This window comes from Halictus rubicundus, chromosome 9 (genome assembly GCF_050948215.1).
Source record: "Halictus rubicundus isolate RS-2024b chromosome 9, iyHalRubi1_principal, whole genome shotgun sequence".
NCBI classification, from domain to species: domain Eukaryota; kingdom Metazoa; phylum Arthropoda; class Insecta; order Hymenoptera; family Halictidae; genus Halictus; species Halictus rubicundus.
Genome location: NC_135157.1, coordinates 17,052,783 through 17,069,392, shown reverse-complemented (window position 1 = coordinate 17,069,392; position 16,610 = coordinate 17,052,783). Strand labels below are relative to the sequence as shown.

Below are 16,610 nucleotides of genomic sequence, written 5' to 3'. Positions count from 1 at the left end.
GCGGATTCTGCGAACGAAAAATTGAGTTACATCAAAGTTGATTCCGTCGCTTAATAATTGCGACAAGTTGTAAGTAATGTACCAGCTTCTTCTGTTTTTGTGTTTCATGCACTCATTTTTCTTGCGAGTAGATCGGTACCGATCGGTGGCTTCGCGGTACCAAGTCTATTAGGGTTGTTACATTCACGTGTCGCAGACACGTTTTCAGAAGAAAGTTTCAGCGGGAGAGTTAGCTGTTACTCGTTTAAAAAACGGCATTTGCGGCAGCCTCGTGCACGGTGATTGGCAAACGTCCATTCCCGGCAGTTGCAGCGTTAATTACATAGACAATAAAGTGATTCCACTCACACTCCCGTAATAAAATTAATTATGCTGCTTCGACGGGAGGTACAAAGGGCGCTCGGGTGTATCGAGGAGGAACTGTTTCATCACGGGACAGAATTTAGCGATCCTCCTCCTTCCTCTCTCTCTCTCTCTCTCTCTCTGTCTGTCTCTCTCTTACTCTCTTACTCCAGCAAACGAGAGATAGAAAATTCACCGATTAAAAACGTTGTCGGCAAAGCGACGCGATCAAAGAGTTGCAGATCTCGAATCTCTCAACAGTAAATTACAGCTAACAAGTCTAACGAGATGATTTAAGGACCTTTTCGAGTAATTCTCTTGAGGCCGACGTCCTCAGGGCCGAGGGAACTATACGTGAGTCGCATACGTTTCACGTCGGAGCTTGGAAAAAATTCTTTTATGCCGCGATTACGCCGTGTCAACGGCAAAGGATATTTCGGGGACTGCGCCGAAGGATAACGACATAATAGCGCAAAACGGTCCCAGAAAAGATGTTATTCACGTGCTATTTCTGGCCTGCGAGACCGTTCATTCTTTCGCGATTATGTCTCTGTTATTCTGCCGTTTCAGCCGGTGTTTTCTTACAGAGGATATTATCTTAAATGGTAAGCAGCCAGTCATTTATTTTACCTGACTCGTGATCATAGTTCAACACCTACTCGAGAATTTAGTATAGAATCTTAGAGGATTATCCTTTTCTATGCATCCTGATTCTAGATCGCTACAGCGGCAGATGACGACAATCCATTTCCTCGGAAAAATGTCGAACTCGAACAAACAATATTTGCCAAAGCCATAAAGGCCGTACATGCAAATACTGTTTACCGCGATCATTCGAACATAAAATGCTAATCCAGGCACTCGCAGTCTCGATAGGTGGACTATTCACGTCGGACTGTTTATTACGTATCCCAAGGTTTCCTCATTTAGGATACCACTCGCAACGGTGACTCTAGGCAAGACCGAGGGAACAAAAATTAAACGAAGAGACAAGTTGCGAGCTGTATAGAGCGAAACGGTGGTTTCCGGGGATTTCGCCGAAAAGTGTAATTCAGCCGAAGTATAATTCCGAAGTTCTGCTACCCGTTGATATCGCGCGCGGTGACGCAACGGTCCAGGAAAGATCTAGGTCGTTAATGGACGCGGCTGACACTCCGTTCCCCCCTAGCAATTTCGTAACAGAAACTCTGGAAAAGTCCATAATTCTTTCTTCAAAGAAGCCCCGACCTGCGCGCGCGCTTGTAACGCTGACGTTCGACCATCTTTCACGGCGAGTGTTAGCGCTGGACCAATGTTTGCTCCGACGATAGTTGCATCACTCGGACAATAACAAAAAAGGGATATGTACTCGGCCGAGGAGGGACCCAGTCGTTAAAATATCGTTTCAATCGGCGAATTAATTTTGCTTCCTCCTGTACCACTCAAGTCTAAAATCTTTTCTTCTCCACTTTTCTGAAAAGTATTTATTACTGTAGCATTGAATCGCTATAACTTTGTCATTTCAGAAATTAAAATTTAAACAATTCTCTTTTCCAAGCCCTTTGAACAGAAATCCCGTTAACAGATCTCTCGCAATTTCTCTTAGAGCTCGAGAAGACTTTGATCCCAAAATTTCATCTTTCCCCGCTCGCTATAATTTTGCCCATCGGGCCGCTTCCCTTGCAAAAAGCTCCGCGATCCGTCTGTGACCCGGCATGCTCCTGCGGTAGCCTAATTCCATCCAACGCGACCAGTCCACGCGACTTCTCGATTCAATTATCGAGAGCTCGGGTACAAAAGTAATACGTGAGCCAGAAATAGGTAATTTCGGCGGATCCACCTCCGATTTAAATTCCCGGTGTCGAGCAAGAATGAGGAAGAACGTTTCCCGGATAATAGAGCAGCTCTAGAAAGATTGATAATATGAGCGATTTGACGAAGAATCCTATTACCGGGCAACGTCCCACAAAGGGACTCGAAATTTGCATTCCCTCGGCCGTGATATTCACCGAATCAGCTGTTCTCCGCGGGGCTCGTTAGCGGGCCCTGTAGAGGAAAGTGCCCGGGGATAGCTCGGGAAAATAATATTTGACCGACGTCGAGTTAAGGGTTCGTTGAACCCACCCTTCGAGCAATCGAGATCGCGAAAAGCTCGCGTAAACCGACGGAAACACGTGTCCAGTGACAAACGTTCATTGACTGGACTCCAGAACGCTGTCTAGGCTCTCTAAGAACGCTGGAATATTCCACAATTTTTTTTTTAATTTGAAACGCAAGTTGACCGCTCGGTTTAACACTAGGTTTACGGAGCACTATACATGACTATTTTACATTACTTTATAAAAATAACGTGAATGTATAGATCAAAATTTGTAGCCATTTTTTTAATAATATATACCCAAAGAAATCAATTTGTTAAATAATTGCTCAAGGATGCATTTTTACAATCTCAATATTCGCAATTTAAAGATATTAGAATCCGTCATTTTGACCGGTCCCGTAAATCTAGTGTTAATATTGAAAAGTATTTTAAATCGTTTACGTCGATATTTTTAGCGAACTATGCTACTATGCTGAACAGTTCTAACACCGGACCAGCCTCCCACAAATTTTTAATAACATCGCACAATTGTTAACAAAAATTTTTCAAAATCGTCCATTCGGTAAGGAAAAATCGTACCGACGAAAATGCAGCGGTGAAAATCAACACCCGGTATAAATCTGGGGTCACGACGGACCCCATGATTCCCCAGGGTCAAAGATGAAAGTCTATTATTCGACTCCCGAGCCTGTTCTCGACGCCCGTCTTAAATAGTAGCTGGAGGTAATTAATTACTCTCGCCCAGATAGCGATCCATCTTCTTATTTTTCCAGCAATTTACTTTCGGCCGTTGGGGGGAGGGGGTATTATTATCTGCTCGAATAATTAATTACGCATTCTACTTCACGGGCGCCTAAATATCGTTTCCAGGAGTTCACTTTATCATTCAAGCACCGGGCCGCGTTTATGGCCGTTTCAGCCAATCTCGAAGTCGTCGGCCCGCCAAAGCTAGCTCTCGTCCGTTTACTCTTTCATACTCCTCGAAACGGACAGACGTCTTAAGTGGAAGATATACAGTTTTGGCAACGCGTGACTCGTAAATATGTAAAACTAATGGCCGCTCGTGTAAAGGTCAGGTAATGGTCGCTGGCAAAGGACGCCGGGTCATTCCGTCTTTCCTCACGATTCCTCGAGGAAATCCTCTTCCTCGGGATTTCTCCTGCTGAACAATGAAAACAAACTATACCGTTCTCGGTGCTCGGCAAGTCGTTGTTTCACTAATTTCCAAACTGCGCCGACTTTTACGCTAATGTTTTCTCAACGCTCGATCAAAGCGGAACCGTTTATCTCGAAGATTATTGTAGTTGACATTGTTCCTCAGAAAATGGACGTTCCGAACACCTGCACAGATTGGCAATAATTAGTAAAAATTTTCAACTCTTTAAAATCATTAAAAAGGGAAGGAAATTTATTTTGCGTAAGAATCCACAGTCCAGTGATTAATACATTAACCGGTGATGGTGGAAGAGGACTCGCATTAGGCAGTTTCCGACGCGTTTGCCCTGGCAGAAATTCAATTGGTCGATGAATGCCGAAGTATCCGATTACGCGGATCGAAAACAAGACCCGGTCGGGCTCGATCGGTCCGCAATCGCGGTTCATTAACGGCCCCCGCAATTATACGTTTTCATTTGCCTTGGAACCCTCGCGAGCGAGCGAGAATTGAACGAGAGGGCCGTTTGATCGATCAATATTAAATTTAACGCGAGTCGTTGTCCCCGGGAACAAACGACGCGATGTATCGGCGGACGCGTAATCGTAATCGGTTAATTGACACTGCAGATCGCTCCGTATTAATCTACGGTGCCTGTTAATCGGCCTGACCGTTAATCTATGACGATCGTTAATCGCCGTGACCGGTCGTTCCGCGCCGGCTGCCAGCTTCCGCGAATCCTGCCCGAATCCGCAAACGCTTGTGAATAATCGAGGAGTGCCGATCGGACAGCTTCACTATGCGAATATTCCCGTCGGTTCTTTCTTACCACCAAACTGCCAATTTTTCTCCAAACTTAACAGTTTATCCCTCCGTTTCCAACCAATATTTATTTTTCCCCATTAACGTATACCAAAGTAGGGACTTCGGTACGTGTTCCAGAATTTTTTCAGATTTATTGAAAACCGAAAAATTAGCAATACAAACGACCCGGTATGCAGACTGCGTCGATGAGGTTGCAGACGAAGGGTTAAAGAGAAGACTAGAATATATGCGGTACGTCGTTGTTCTCAAGAGGATGACTGTTCGCAAAAATTAATCTCGGCGAAAGCACGCGAAATTCCCGTGGAGGAGAAGCAGCGCGAACCCGCGAAAGAAGCGGGCAATTTAAATTTCAAACGACGCGTTTGGCAGATTTCATTTAAATTCTATTTTTGGGAAATTCAAATTAAAATTCCCGGAGAGGGCGGGCCGGGAACGGGCCGAGCGGAAGAAACATCAGCGCGCGCGTGCACCGGAAGTGGAAGAAGGCGGGTTCGAGTATTTAAATAACGCTTGTTTCGCCGGGGCCTTGTAACGTTATTTGCAGGGCGATGGTGCGCGAACTATTCTACGGAATTTATGGCCGCGCGTGCACACCGGCAAACTCTCCTGCTGCCCGGGAGAGATCCCACCGGAAGCGCTCCTCTGCAAACTTTTTCATTCCTTTCGAATGACCGTATCGCGTCGAACAACCGTCCTATTAACTCCGTTCAGTCCATACAGTTTGATTGCTGATGAACACTGCGAACAGAATTTTCTAAATTGGTCTGCTATTCAGTTCCTTCAACGTGCCAAAGAAATATATTAAATAATCATGCTATTTGTAGACATAATTAACAGATCAGTGCAGGAAGTACAGCGATAATAATGTCTCGTTGATTCAGATACGAAAATTGTTTGCGAGTGTAATCTTGTGAGAAAATATTTGAAATTTAAATCGCGCGCCTCTTTTCCTCCGCGTCTTCGTACCTGTCGCGAGCATTCTGTTGCAGAATTTAATTTTCCAGGAAGATGACTCCCCAGAAGATTTATGAAAATTTATGCATCCTATTTTCTAGACTTTGGTACGTTTCTAATAGAGAATAGTTATATCTCGTATGTCTTCGACAGGATTTTCATAATATATCACCAAAGAAGTGCATAAATGCACATACGATAAGTTCACATATGTCAAGACATTACAGCTTGTATCGTTGCTTCTATTCAGCAACTATTTCCGGAAGAAATTCAGAAACTCGACTAATTCTCGCACGTCCCGTCCAACCCTTAAACAGCAAATATTCGGGGGGTGAGAAACGGTCGAACAAGGGGTGGTAACGCGGCCATAAAACACGGCGCAAAGTACCCGGTAATTTCTCTTTTAGAAGAAGATTCCCCGGTTCCAAAGTATAAAAAATTGCGGCCACAGGGGAAAGGAGGGGGTGGCGGTGGTGGAAGTTCGGGGGCGGAATTCCCACTCGAGTCTCAAGCGGAAATCTACGGGGCAGGAATTCTTGATTTCGAGCACCAATTCCGCCCGCGATTTTACGGAGACGGAATCTATAAGATCCTCATTCCGGCGTCCCTTATACCGAAACGATGTATACCGTCGCTCGGACGGGAGAACGGGGAGAAAGAATATTACCGGTTACAGTTCCGAAAGGATCCCCGTCCCTCCCCCGGGACTTTAAGTAGAATTCTTATCTACGAGTCGCCACCCGACTGATTTAAGACAATAGTTCCCGGAGACAAAGAGGTTCGAATTTGTCGGGCCCGGGATTCCCGGGGAATTTCGAACTTCCGTCACACGATCGCCGCCATATTTACTTAGGATCTCGCGCGCCGCGCTCAAAACTTGCCCTTCCGGGATCCCTGCGATCGATCTCAAGATCCTCTCCCATTGTTCGAACAATTCGAAGGGAACGCCCGAAACTTTGCCACTGAACGCTTCCAAATTTTTAAATCATTGTAGAATAGAGAGATGTACAGTGGAGCCAAAAAGTATTTTTTCGGCCAAAAACATGTCCTCAGTTTTTCGTCCACTATGTCACCGAAATGGGTCGAAATGTATTATCGCACTGTTTTCTTTTTAAACGATGTAGATTTTCTAGGTTTTTCAATTTATCAACGAGTAAAGAAAAAGTTCCTTCCGACCGTATATTTTTCTGTGTTTTGATGCAAAAACAATTGCGTCAAAATATGCTCGGGAATGGAAGTTCGTTGGAAGTTTCAGTAGAATTCGACCCGTAGAACTGTAAGACTGAGTCTTAACAGATCGCGGTGCAACGAGCAGTAAAATGACTCGACAAGCTTTGCCGAAGAGCCAAGATTAAAAGTGAAGTTCCCCGAGTCTAACAATAAGTAAAACGTAGACAGACGGGAGAGTTGATTCGAGAAATACTTGAGTCTTCTTCAAGGGCCCACCGTTTAGTATAATACATACATTGTTACATTTAAATCGACAATGTCGCACTTTAGTGGTCCCGTTTCAAGCGATACACACGCGTTCGCGCTTGAGAACGACCATGTTCGGACGTGAAACGGGGCCGGTGTCTGGACCGGAAGTGTGTCAGAAATTTAAACGAGTTTACGAGATTGCAGCGAAATTTCGTCCAGCGGGATTATTATTTAACGACATCGTATACTTACCGGGATCCGCGCTCGGACGTCCTAATAACATTACTCGCGGCGCTGCGCATGCAAACCATCAGATTTGTTGGAGTATTTACTCGCGAATTTGACAAAAAACCTTGAAAACGAAATCTGGAGTTTATGGAACCGTGGAGACGTTGCTGTGAAAATTGAGCTTGTCCAATTTTTCATAACCCATGTTCAGAGTGCTGCAGCTTCGTGGAAAAACGTCACAGAATATTCGTTCTTGTCTGATCTTCAAGATTGAACTTTCGAGACGTGCACGTGTGTTTGCCGTACAGTTTAGGCTAAAACTCGGGAGATCCCGAACAAAACCGAAACGACACCGTGCATCGACCTCCTCCTGATCGATTAAACGGCCCGTAACAACCGTGCAGCGCCGGAACCGTTTCATTGTCCGCGATCAGATCCGGTGGATACGGCATAAGGGAATTGCTCTCTGGTTACATATGCGCGACGCATCCGCGAAACCTTCGGTCGGGCCGGGTCGGACCGGGCCGGGGCGTTGTCATTATCGCCGCGATTATGCATATTCAGATAAGCAATCAACACCATTGAGGCAGCCCCGCTAGGCTCATAGACTGGAACAGAGAGATTTAGCCGCGCGTTAATCCGCGCGGACGTAGCCCGGCCGGTAGCCGATCGCGCAGAAAACTTGACCCTCTAATGCTGAATTAATGCGCGCCATTTGCAAATCCATCGCTGACACTCCGTGACCGGCCTGCCACGACGGTTTTATGCATTTATGGGGCACGCGATCGCCGGAAACCAATATGCGACGCACGATTCACCCTGTTTGTCCAACCTGAAGCCGCGGTTCATTCTGCTTTATGTGTCTAAACACCGTGATTTCGGTGCCTCAGACTCCCCGCCTTTGTGGGATAATAGAATAGCTGCGATGCTAGATTCGATCTTTACTGATCTGTACAATAAATCCTGTCGACCGCGGGCAAGGGGGCCCGCCGATGCCCGCGGGCGTAGCTGAGGGCCATGTGACGTCAGCGAGATAGGCGGAATATATACAGTAAGGAGCAAAACTGAACGCACATACGACATTTTAACAAAAATAATTTTTTATTCAATATTTGTATGTAGAATACAAAAGAAACAAAATACTTGGTATTATCTACAATCTGTTGGCTTTTCAAAACAAACTTAACATTTGTGATATTATGTGTAGTCGGTTTTGCACCGCAACTAATTTTGACTAAACATTTCAGATTTTCGTACACTTAATACGTCGTCCATGAACCTTTAACCTTGGTAATTGCCTGAATACTAAATATAATATTTAGTTGTCATAGGCGGAGCCATCGGAAGGGGGCGTGGCTCGTTGCCCGCCAAGTCGCTTATGCCCGGGCAACCAAATTCTCTGGCCGCGCGCGCACGTGCGAACGGGACTGCTTTGGATTGAACTGTTTGTTGAGCTGTTCATTTGATATCTGTCCGATCGTCGCCACCTTTTGCCACTCCCGAGGCCAAAGATGGAGAGCAGCTGGAACTGCATCGTGCACCAGCTGCACGCTGCACATGCATGAAAGTGACGTTCATGGGCAGACTTTAGACTCGCGTTAGCGTCGCGGTGAACCGGAGTTAATGAAGTTTTTCGTCGGACACCGGGTACAATATAACCATCGAATAGGAATAATCTGACGCAGCTTAGATACAGCGGACAGATACCCAGCACGCATAAACGCTGATCGATTGTTTATAATTAATGGCGCGGCCCGACCAATCCCTGTAATCGTGCTATTACGCCGACTATTAATGCACTGTGCCGATCCTGCATTGTCCGACACAGCTAACAATGTAGATATTGCAATAATACACTCGTTGCCTATCTATTTCACGGCGGCGTGCGCGTGACAGCGGCGGGGAGCCTGTAAAGTATTATGTTTGTTAATAAATAACGAGTTAGAAATTGAGCCGAGCGCCGATAATCGCGGACGCCCGCCGCGCTTTATTCAATCGCGTCCCTTTGATTATCGGGGCTCGTGACAATTTAGGTGCAGCCCGACCGGTCCACTCGTTCGATACGATAATCCATTGTTCGACCAACCAACCGGAGCTTTTTTGTCCGGTTTACCGATCTACGATCCTTTATTTAACTACCGGGCCATGACAAATTCGAATAAATTATTTCACCGAGAAGTGACCCCCGTTTGCCCGGCCGCCGGGAATTCGTCGAGCTGCCATTTTGTGTTTGCAAGTGTGTTGGGTCAATGGAGAAGTACCATTTTGTTTTTTAAATGTTACTTCCCCTACGGCTATCCTAATAAATTAGAGATATTTAAGAACAATTTTGGAGTATTTAAAGGTATGAGTGTAGAAAATGCTGGAATTGTTGGAAGAGTGGCTTCGGGAATTTTTCATTGCGAAACTGGGAAACTTTTCGGTGCGAAACCTTTTTGGCTGTCTTTAGTTATGTTTCGGCAAAGTGCATGAATTTTTTGGAAAATCAAAATTGAGCTTACTACAAGCTAAAAATGGCGGGTATTGAAGAGACTGTTGTGAAAATCTGATAGGCCGGCTTTGCCATTTTTTACCATGAAGCTAGACAAATTCTCGGTACAAAACTTGTTCGTGTATGTTCATTTTCATCTCGACGAACTCCTCGATTTTTTTTTTCTAAACAAAGAATGAGAACTGAGCTCGGTGGGAGCTAAAAACGGAAACCATGCGAACGACAGTTAATGTCTTGTTCTTCTGATTACGCAGGTGAATGACGCGTATAATTAAAGAAATCTTAATGAAACGACCTGTTTACAGCCGGTAGAAAAACTGGTTCAACGACCAAGAATTTGTAAGATCGAGCCTTTGAAGGCTCGGGTTTGTTGTTCTTTCTGCGAAGTGAATGTAATTGGGCCAAGGACCATGAAGGTCCTCGAATCTGCGACGCAGATCCGTATCAATTTTTCTCAAGAGAAATAAACCGAGTTATCCGAGCCGTTCGAAGAGGCGGGGGATGTTTTTAATTAACAGGATTTTGGGGGAGGGGAGGGCGCAGTTTAGCAAAGAATTCTAAGTAAGTTAAAGATAAGGGGCTCTGCCATCTAACTAATATTATTCCAGATCTTCGCGCTCTCTGCGGCAACTCGGTTTCGCAACTCGAGGAGAAACTTTTCACAAATATTAAGCAACGGGCCGCGTTCAACAGCCGGAAGTTGTCTTCATTACGGTGTTCGCGAGTTTTTGGCCGGGTTCCGCTGAATCAGCTTAGCTTCCTCGTGAAACGCAATTTTTAATAACATTTGCGACTTAGGAAGGAAAATTTTAATCGACCGTTCGCGCTCTACCGAGTGCCACAGAATTTTTCGATGAGTTTCGATGAATCTGCTCACCTTCCGCGACAAATACAATTTTTAATAATATTCGCGATTCAGAAACAGGAACAATGATCGAATATTCACGTTTTATTATGTTCCATCGAATTCCTGGACGACAGGTACAACCACTTTTTACGATTTATTAACACAAAAAATATCAAACAGGATTATTGATCTCTCCTTCACTTCGCTGATTAATTTCGTCGACTGCATACCATTCTTCTTTGTTTTTACTCTTTTGTCCCTTTGTCCGGACCCCCCACACACTTATTACGTTAATTAGTATTCGCTCTGTTCATCGTGTATCGTATGCATCGTTTCATTCCCTGTAATTAGTACAAAAATAATTCCGTAAAATATAAATCCAAAATATGTCAGAATCTTTTACGACCTTTTTACGAAGTGACATCATTTTTCGCAGTTCGAATGGAACGTGTTAATTCAATTTTTGCCTCGCTGTCAGCTCTAACGCGAGTGAAATAAATAAAATGAAAAAAAAATCGCAGAATTTTCCCGGAGGCATGATCAGCGTTAATGCATCTGGATTAATATTAATACATGCGTGGATACGTTGATGCACAAAGTCCACTTGTTATTACAACTAAATATTGCTGTACCTACTTTCACGTGTTATTTCGCAGACATTAAAATAATCTTTCTCTTTATTAAATACAAACTCTCTACCGAGCAAAATCGTAGGAAAAATAACTGCTGGAATTTCATGGCAATCCCTTCGGGACACACTCTCCATTTCTAGCTTATAGCCAGTTCAGTTTTCATCTTTTATTCGCCAAAAAATTCGCGTACCTTGTCGAAACATAAATAAAGACATCCAAAAAGGTCTCACACCAAAACATTTCCTAGTTTCGCAATAAAAAATTCCTAAAGCTAATCTTCCGAGTCACATCAGCGCTTCGAACACCCTCCACCTATCCAGCAAACTCTATTTCCGTTCCCAACTCACCAAAAAATTCCTACAGCTGGCCGAAACATCCCCAAAACCAGCCTGAAAAATGTCCCACTAAAAACTTGCCTCCAGCCCCATTAAAAAAAATCTCAACGCGCTCCCAAAAACGTAATCCCGAACTCCGCAGTCACAAAGGCAAAGAACACGCTTGGATCAGGCGTTAATGCGACAAGAACAAGGTAAAATAAGCGAAATCCGAATTTCATCAAAAGCGAAAATAAGCTGGCAGGTATACCGAGAGCAATACCCGGATGGAGTAGCATAAGCGCTGATAGTTGCAGGAGGAGAGAACGCGACGTATGTACGTATTCAGCAGGATTGGACCGGGGACCATTGACCTTTTTTACAGGACATTCGAAGCTGGCTGGCCAGGTAATACCGCAGTCTCATCGCGTGGGTGGTTCGTAATCGGCGATTTTTGTCCGGGCCGGGGGTTGAAAACGGGGGTTGAAAACCGGGGGTGGAAGCATAATGTCCGCGGGAGGAAGACGAGTGGCCGTGCCGAGGGAACGGAGCGTGGAATATATAATGTTTTAATTTCGCGGAAAATCTGATGATGTAATTTCAGGAGTAGGGCGACGCCCAGCAATTGTTTCAGCCGGCTTTCACTCCTGCATTATTCATGAATCTCTTCTCCTTTTTTCCTTCCCCTCGGTCCTAGAGAAGACCGCCTAATCCCTCTTCCTCTCTCCTTTTTATTTTGTCTCTCTCTCTCTCTCTCTCTCTCTCTCTCTCTCTCACTCCTTCTCTCGGTACCACGTCTATTTTCTTCCTTTTTCCCATTCTTCCGCAGACTCTCTTTCACCGTCACTCGGTCTTCATCTCTTTCCGCCTTTCTTACATCCCCGTTTCTCTTTAACCGTCCCTTCTTTCAGTTCTTTCTTGCACTTGCACTTTCTTCCTCTTCCTACGGAGCCTCGTGGAAAGCCCCTCTCTGAACAGTTTCTTTTATCCTCGTTGGGTACAGGTGTGGTTACCCCTTTGTTCTACTGGGTGAGACGGAATTGCTGGTTAAGGTTTGATGGACGTTGTTTTGTTCGCGGCAGCGCTTCGATGCTGGACACATTTTTGCTTAGATGCTGTCTCCACAGTTGAGGCATTTTCATGGAGCCAGTGATCTTTTCGAGTTTTTTCTTTCCAACGTATTGCGAACATTCCGGCTAGCTTCATCAGTGTGGTCTGTTCTGCTCCATTAGTGTAGTGAAACTAGCTTGTGTTCCGGTTCGTTGATCACGGAAGAGGGACTTGTAATTGTTTACCTGAAAGTTCGACTCATCGACAGCCTCATCGTTTTGTGGAACTGTTTTGGCTGAGCTCTAGAGTTTTTCACTTTCATACCTCACCTGGCAAAAAAGGTAAGAAATTAAAAAAATTAACTCTCCGACTGCAAAATATACAAAATATTAATAGGATGAGGTCATAAGAGACCCGAAGAACGTAGGAGAGTTAACGTCGTATTCGCTGTCTCGCTGCCATTCGAGACGTTCGCGTGTAAGCCAAGGGAAGCCTTGGGAATACACGAAAAGATAAACGAGTAAGGAATAGAGATACGAAAAAGTGAAAGCCGCGAGAACGAGAAACTGAGAGGAAGCTGCAAGGCCGGGTTACCGATCCAAGCTGTCCCCGAGTCCACCAATTTCTCGATTGCAGGAAGTAGAATCAGTAGGTCAAGATCAGACGCCGCTGACGATTCCTAATACCATACCAACACTCCTGTTCAATCATTTTTCTTGTCAGCACTACCATCTTTTCGAAAGACGTGCAATATTTTTGGAAGCTCTACGATCGATTTGTAGGCTCCAGAATTTTTTGGTCAGTCCTACAATCTTTTTGCAAGCCTTACGACTGTTCCACGTGTCCTGCAATTTTTTCCCCACAATGATCTTACAGGCCCTGCTTGCCTCGCACTTCGTCTTCAGCATCTTGACATAAATTCGCGACTGGGAGCTCGGTGAAAAATCTTTCCCGCGACAAAGTTGCTTCGCGGCGGACCACTCTGTGTATAGGGGGTTGAAAGTGCTCGTGGCAGCGGTGTCTGGCCCGCCGTGAAACCTTCTGTCATTGCAGCCTTATTCTCCTTCTTTTGCGGCCGAGAGAGCAGCTTCAAGGCACGGGAGAAAAGACGGTTAAGAAAATCGATCGAGGCTCTCTCTTTTTCTCTCTCTCCTCTCGTACTCTCCTCGGGAGAAAAAAAAACGGAGTTCCTTCCTCGAATTATGAAAAGTGGTGTCTCGTTAAACTCTCCTCGCAGAAAGAAAATCTAGAAGCAGAGGAGAAGAAGGGGAAGTTAGAGGAACAAACGATACACCGTATCGAACGATAGCTACGCGCTCGAATCCTCCTATCGGCGGAATAATAGAAAATCGTACCTGCAGTTCGTGCACTCGGAACGATCGAATAAAATACGCCGACGGATCCGTTAACCGAACGCCTTGCAAAACGCTGAGAATCGACTCGAAACCGGCTACATTAGCGAACAATCGAGCAGAGGGATCTGTTAAGTCGCTGGGAAATAAGTAGCCAATTTCCGCGCGCTCGCGCACCCTTCGACGAAAGTTTCTTTCAACTTCCAAGAACATTATTTTTACAATAGTTTTCTTTCGACTCGGCAATCTCCTTTCCGCTCGGAGAACGCACCGTGGCTTGGCAAACCGTTCGCAACTTCCAGAAATAATTCCCCGGCGCTGTTAAAAGGATTCGATCGGCCTCGGAATTCACAGTTCACCGAAAGTAAGACGTTATGCTCGAGATCGCCATTGTGCCACGGTTAAAGAAATTCAACGAGGTTCTTTGAAACGTCACGAAACCCCTAACGAGACAACGCAAACTTAATAGAGCCCAACTTCTGAAAATTAATTCCTCAAACCGTACACCCTTGGAAAAATTTCTGAAATCGTCGCTACTATATTTTTGGGTTGTAAAAGAGGTGTTGACTGAATTTATTTCGTGCATAGGGTTTTTGTCTACTACGAAACCGTCGGCTGCATTAACAAATTCGAAACGCCGTTCGCTCTTTAAAACCTCGTCCCCGGATTATTCATTCGAGAAGAGGAGCATGTCGAACGACCGCCGAACAAGAAATCGACTCGATTAACCACCAGCAAAGATAGGCGGGGTCGGATTTTTTAATAAAACATGCCGTGTTCGACCAGGAAAACTGTTTCTATCGGGGATCCCCGGGTCCGGCCTCGGCCAACGGCTCCACAGCCGGTTCGTGACCAACGTCAATAAAATGCTAATGCGCTGATCTAATATTAAGCCGATATTGAATAAGTACTAAAAATGCAGTCGCCGCGCCCCGATCGAATTAAAATTCTTCGTCGGGCTTTACTGATCCTTTGTAAAAATTATTAGGCGACCGAGAACCCCGAACTTTTCCGTTCGATTTCATGCCTTTTGGTAAAGTTAAGATTTTGCTGATCGAATCAGCTTTTCCGGAAAATCTACAATTTTTTAATAGACTCCGCAACGCCTACAAGTTTTCTAGAAGCTTTACGGACCTTCTGCAGGCCCAACGATTGTATTGTAGACCCTGTAATTTTGTTATAACATTTTTGCGAGCCCTATGATTTTTTCGACAGCCCTACAATCTTCTTGTAACGGCTACAATTTTTTTACAAGCCCTGCGATTGTTCCACAGGCCCTACATTTTTTTCCGCGAGCCCCACAATATTTTCACACATTGTACAATTTTTTTGCAAGCCCTACAATTATTTTGTAAGTCGTGTCATTTTTCTTTTACAGGTAACATTACCAGGTCTCGGATTTTTTGATTGTGAACTAATTAAGATTACAAGGACGCTTTCGTGTTGAATAATTAACTGGATCTCTCTGTTCCAGTTCACCTTTTTGCAATAAAAGTCGGGTAAGGTCTAAATAAATTCTTGTCGCTTTTATAAGGCAACAGGGACCGGTCACTTTCAGTGCCGGCCGGGTCTAGTGTTGAAGAACAAAGGTGTCACTTACCATAGTAAAATGTCGCGTATCAAGTGGCCGGTTTTAGTGGTCGGTGTATTTCTTTGTGTCTTCATGAACGAAAATTGCCATCAAGGTTCATTGTTCGCCGGATAACTTACAGCGAACGCTCCATTGTTCGCGGGACACTGCATGTTTCGACGATAAAATTGATGGATGCAGGTCACGGTAACTGAAATCTGAAACCGGATGACGTTCAAAAATGGCGTGCAAGCAATAAATAACAATATTAATAGATGAACCCTTCATCGACGGCCAATCTAACTATTGGAATGCTAATTTGTCCATGAAAATGTTCATACAAAAAAATAACGAAAATATTCTAGCCATAAGAACCTCAACAAAGCAATGCAATATCTTTTAGACAATATTTCGTGCCATTATTTATCGAAAAAATGAGAGACGAAACTTAAGACGGTAGAAACATTAAATTGTAGAGAATCGACACACTATTTTTAGCATACTAAAATTATTAATGTCAGAAATTATTGATTTTCTGTTCAATAATCCAAAAACCAACAAATCCGATTAGAAGAAAATTGAATGAAATCGACAATGAAGTTACAAAAGACACAAAGGACGCTCGACAATATCGCATAATATTGTTGTATCGAAGAATGGAGCAAGTAAGCGGATAGCAGAAGGGGACTCAGTTAGCCCCGGCAATGATATTTCACGGGCGGAGGATTCCCGGGTAGAAATTATGACAATTAACGTAATTACAATGGTCGGACCAGCTAATTTGAATTCGCGAATATAAATGCGTCCCGGTAAGCACGTAATCGATATAACCGGAATTGCCGTGTTCCCATCGAATAAAATAAAATCTAGATAGCACCGGATGAAAATTTATGATCCGGTGTGAAATCGGCTTGGTGACGTTGTTCGTGTGCGTCACACCGTTCAAAACGAGAATATTCGCTTCGTCCGCACGGTTCCACGAACAGAGACAGAGACAGAGAGAGAGAGAGAGAGAGAGAGAGAGAGAGAGAGAGAGAGAGAGAGTGCGAGAGGATAAAAAAAAGAAGGAAAAGAGAGTGTTCGATTAATGATTGAAGACAAATTCAATTAGGAGTAGAACGGTCGAACGAGCTGACCGGGGCCGCGATCGAATCGAGGAAATTGTCCTTGCGAGCTTCCTTCGTCCCTTTTCCAGCTCGATTTCGTAATTACTGTAGCAATTTCTCCTCGTATCTTCGTTGTATATTCTCCCTATAATAATACACAATGTGGGCTCCTGCAATTAATATCCATACGCGGTTCTGCTTGGCACAGTCCCTTTTATCCCTCGGAGCATAATGAAATTGCTGTTCG

At 44.5% G+C, this 16,610-nt stretch overlaps 1 long non-coding RNA gene across 1 annotated transcript in view; it reads right to left on the bottom strand.

Moving 5' to 3' along the window:
- The window catches only part of LOC143357485 (uncharacterized), a 252,097-nt gene that overhangs the window by 226,689 nt on the left and 8,798 nt on the right, over positions 1-16,610 (bottom strand). The window lies entirely within an intron of this gene.